The following is a 5,455-nucleotide window of genomic DNA, read 5'->3' as shown; positions in this document are numbered from 1 at the left end:
TCATTATATAGATTTCATTCTTCATGGCATACTTCATCTCTTCTTGGCAGTTCCTCATTTCATTCTTCATTTCTTCCTGGCTGCTATCAATTTTAACCTTCATTATTTCTTCCTGGCCCTTCTTCATTTCTTCTTGGCCCTTCTCCATTTTATTATTAAGTTCGGCCAAGAAAGCCACTATGTTTTCCAACTTGTCAGCAGCCATCTTTCTTGTCAATATACACTATTAGTCTTTCACTGTCATTATTGTTCTATCACTACTCTATTTAAAACCTATGTGCTTAACTACCTACAGTTCCTAATACTAACTTTATTCTAGAAATAGGTAATTCTATTATTATTTTAATTTTAATTTTCTTAAAACCTAATCCTAAATCTAATAAATAGGGCTATCCCACTTCTGACACCAAAATGTTACGATTTACCGAGGGTTCGTAAAGGATAGCCCAATTAAAGATTTTTATCACACACAGTTTTATTTATTTCCACTAATTATGTCACTTACAATTAATCTTCTAAGATGGCAAATAATTAACTACGCTTAAAGAAATGTCTATTCCCCAGTCACTCGTTTTCACAATCCACACACCTCGCTGGGCCGCACCTCTGGCGGAACTCTCGCCGCAGCACCCCTCGTGGTCCTCCGTCACCGCACTCCGCCGCCGCCGCCACACTTCCCCTTCGCCGAGATCCCGCTCGACGCCTCGCTCGGAACTCCGCCGCGCCCGCGACACTATCGCCCGGAACTGAACTCTTCGCCCTGGATCCTTCGTCCAGGGACTTCGCCACTCTATCGCCCGGAAGCTCCGCCGCGGGAAAACTCACATCTTCACTATGAACTCTCTGCTCAGACTGACTCACTCCTGACGTCTTCGGACATATATATAGGCCCCAGCGAAATTCCAGAACTCACGAGAGCGGCCGAGGCCTGTCGCGTCATCGCGAGCCGTCCCGACGGCAGAAATCTCTCGAAAACACGTGTCGGCGGCTCGCGCAACTCCCAGCTGTCCGGTGTCAGTTACGTGTCAAAGGCAGGGCGCCGCGCGGGGAGTGACGGGAAAGAGGGGGGAAAGTGACAATCCTTATTATCTTCCAGGCGCGCGCGGCACATATCATATTGCGGCAGTCGCCAGCCAGCTCTGCACCTGCACTTGTCCCGACCAATATCACGTTCGTAATAATATAATACCATTGGAATACCATCATGAAACTTTGTACACAACTTATTAAAGAGGTTTGGTATAAAATATATATATTTTTTCATTATAATCAAATATTCAGATTTTTTCTTATAAAAGAATGAGTTTTTTGGCAAAAAATATTAAGTGATGGGATACACTGAAGTTATTGTCAAATTTAAGCCTTTATCATTATAAAGAGAATGGTACAAATTTGAGCTTTCTAGAACAAACGGTTTTAAAGTTACTTGCTAAATACATCAAAATGTACCTACAAACTGTTTTTTTTTAATTTTTCAAAAATTTATAACTAAAAAATTTAAGTTTATAAAAAAATTAACACCTTTTTATTTTTTTACCTGCTAAGCTAATACTATCTCATATAAAAAAATAATAAATCATTAAGATCTGAAGACATCATGTTTTGACCTTTGGTTAATTTGGTGTGAATGACCTGTTACAAAGTTCTGGAGATGTGTTTCTTTGAAATTCTGATTGCACAAGAAGCATGTTAAGAGCTCATATTGTTAATTTATAATATTTTATATTGTCATACTTATAAATTTGTATTAAATATTCCTTCTTTACTTTAACTTATTACAAGAAATCGTTTACACATGCATTGATACGAGTTCATACAATAACTATAAACTGCACTTGATACAGAAATTAATATCATCACATATCTTTTAACCACTATTGTTGCCACTAACCAATGTTTATACCCCTTCAATTCCATAAAAGCAGCACATGGCTGACCAGAAGAATGAGGATGGGGCGATGGAGATAACTGGGATGATTGTATGAGGCTTAACTTACCAAAAACATTTCCTCATCATTGTGAAGTTCATCAACTCTCCACAGCTCTTCTTCCATGTTATTCAGCTGTTTTACATAATTTTTCCAGTTTTCTTTCAATACATTGCCATATTAAGGACTCCATATTGTGCAACTTGAAAGTTGTGTTATTTAGTCTTACAAACAATTTAACTTGGGCCCATACCATTTCTATAGGGTTGAGTTCGCAATGATATGTAGGCAAGCGAAATACAGTGACACCTACCCTTTTGACTATGGCTTTTAAGTTATTTTTTATACTTAAGCCTTTCCCGTCCCACTATGTACCGATTCCCGCTTAATTATACTGACATCATAAGGGTTGCTTTTTTCAGTGAGCCACTGTCTCATCTCCCATACGCCAACGTTGCATTGGAATCGATTCAAATAAGAGTTATCTGAAGTGTTTGGCAAAAGTTGATCGGCAAACCACTTTTCATACCCATCCGCAGTCACTTCATCATGAGCATCAGTTGTACTCTCATTACTCTCATGCAATAATGCAAAATGCACGCAACTTCCTGTAGGAGGTTTAAAGCCTAAACTAAGGCCTTCAATGGCTGTCGAATGCTCTTAACTGTTGTGTATTTCAACGCCTTTTCCACATTGAGCCACACATTTACCCATGACTCACCTGTACAGATAACTGGCTTACCTAAATCTCTAAACCATTTTACTTCTCTCAAGTGGTATGCCGCCACCAAATTATGTTTACATATTCTATAAATGTTTCCTTGTTTCCTCTTATATACTGTGCCACTGCAGTTCTGTCCTATAAAGCATAAAATGTTTGTTCGGAACAGCAGATTGCTTTGGGATCTTCTTTAATTTTTTGTTCACACTCATGTTATTTGAAAAATAGTCAAATACTTTTAACGCCCTCTTTCGCTCCCTCACTCGTAGCCTATCAATATGGTTTCTTTTTGGTGTTCCACCTAAAAATAACCTGTCAAAATTGTAACTGTAACGAGTCACCGGATACAAAGTGGCTTGGTCACAAGATATGGCACTATCTGGTGGGCTGATATTCAGAAATGCGTGTTGTAGGTTAATAACACAAGTGGAAACCTTACCATTTATTCTGCTTCAAGTTTAAAATAGTGACATTTCACTTAATACTTCAGAAGACATCAACAGGGTTAAGTTGCCAATTAACTTTGCTGATGCCTGTTGAAACACAGAGTGAGTGAATCTTTGAAACTACCTCTTTTACACAGCTAACCTTCTAAAGCCAAGATAGCATAAAAAACTTTTTTTTTCAATAGCTCTTTACAGTTCATTTTCTTCCAATAGGTACATAATGGATTTTTTTTGTGTGGTAAAATTTAAATTACCATTTTGAGAAAGATTAAATATTTTTACAATGATACAATATATATTACTGCTATAATTGTAATATCTGGAAACCAATATGAGAGGTATAAGTTAAAATTCATGCTGTGCTCCTAAAATTAAGTGATAAATATAAAATGCATTCAAAAGCTCATGATTTACTAGACTACCAGTATTTTAAATTTTAATATAAACAAAGGGGTATAATGAAAAAAATATTAAAACAATAATACACTTTATTATTTTTATATGAAAGTTATAAAATATATAGGCCTATGTCATTTATTTCATTAAACCAAATACATAATATAACTAAACAGAATATCAAATGTGTTTAACAAAATGGAAATAAAATTCTTTATAGTTCTGCCATGATTCTTGACAACAAAGATTGTCAGCAGTACCGAATCTAAAAGATTTTTATTAAAAAAAATATTGTGTGGTAAGTACTAAAACAGCAGGTAGCTAAAAAAATTTGCGAAGTACCTATGGCTAAATGCACAGAGTGCTTCCATAATAATCTAGGTTCATAACATGCTACAACTTACAATAAATTAATGGTTGTGTTACGCAGGTTGGTACTGCGTAACGAGGAAACTCGCCCCTGCGGGCTAGTGGGATACCACCCGCCATACACTGCACGGACTCGGCGCGCGAATTTCAATTGATGCGCGTTGGATAGCAGATCCTCGGGTCCACTCGTGCCGAATCGCCTTTGATCGGAGCACGTGGACGTGGTCGGAAGTTTCCGAGCCGCGTTTCCGATTCAGGATGTCCAGAATATTCCTCGCTGTTTTAGTATGGAGCGCAGCGAGTATATAAGCAGGCTGCTAGCACGAGTTCCACAGAGTCTTCTCTCAACCGGCTGCGTGAATAATGCGGTGACCACGACCCGCACCTGCGATCATCGACGCCGAAAGGCTGCCCGCTGAGGTCTTCAAGCTGCGCATGGATGCCGAAAAAGGCGGTAAGAGAGGCCGCAAATTATACAAGTCAGTTACGGACTTGGTAATAATTCAGTGGTAGCCCAGAAACAATTTGCAAGTTGGCACGGGACTTCGGAAGTAAAAAGTAGGTGTCGGACTTTGCAGTAAAATGACCAAGGGGAACATAGAAAATTCCGCCGAGGGTCATGAAGTGGTTTGCGACTAGGAGCATAACAGAGTTCTGCTCAGCAATACTTTAAAAAAATATATATATTTTCTCGTTCTATTAATACGGTGAAAATAAAAGGTGTTACTACTTGATTAAAACATTAAGGGCGTAGTGCAGTGGCATTAGCGGGACTACCAGTCGTGGCGTTTAAGACTACCAATGAACATAAACAAGGAGGTAAATTTTTAATGAAAAACTGTTTTAAAATAAGCAACAGCATGTTAGGTGATTTGTCTCCAATTTTCTGCACTAGTATAGTGTTCGTTTTATTACCAAATAGTGTGAATTAAGAGCCGGCGAAAATGTGCAAGTATCAGGGAATCAGCACGGCGGCAGAGGTAGAATAAAGACATTCGCTCCGTCGATGTTTCCGGTCCGACTGGGGTGATCAGGTCAAGGATCAACGGAAATAAAAAACACTCGCCGCTATCACTAAAACGACACTGAAGATTTTAGCCAATTTTATTTGGGGAGAAGTGTTGAAATTTAAATTGTGTTAGAAATATCTCGTTCCTAAGTCTCTGGTACTGTTAAAACAATGTCTAATTTTGATCTGTAATGGAAGGTTTAAGTATTTTGTATTAAAAAGAATTTGTAATTATAGCTAAAAGAAAAGGGTCCAGTTAGAATTATTTATTGAGGAATAATTCGTGTGGTTATGAGAAAATGTTTAAAAAGTAGTGAATGGTACGTAATTTTGTATAAATTTATTTCAGGTGTTTTGTTGGTAATCGCTGGAACATGAATTTTAGCAGTAATGTGTAACAGCCAACATAATAAGAAAATTTATATGAATGTATGAGGATTATATGTGTTTGTATAATGTGTGAATAAATCTCTGTACATGCCGTACTAAATATGTGTTATACATTGCTCTGTGTTTCCTTAAGCTCTTGTTGCCATTCTAATTTCCAACGACTAGGTAACAGTTGTAAAAGTGACAAGTCCTCACA

Source organism: Bacillus rossius, chromosome 1, assembly GCF_032445375.1.
Source record: "Bacillus rossius redtenbacheri isolate Brsri chromosome 1, Brsri_v3, whole genome shotgun sequence".
NCBI classification, from domain to species: Eukaryota; Metazoa; Arthropoda; class Insecta; order Phasmatodea; family Bacillidae; genus Bacillus; species Bacillus rossius.
This window is presented reverse-complemented; position numbering follows the sequence as displayed.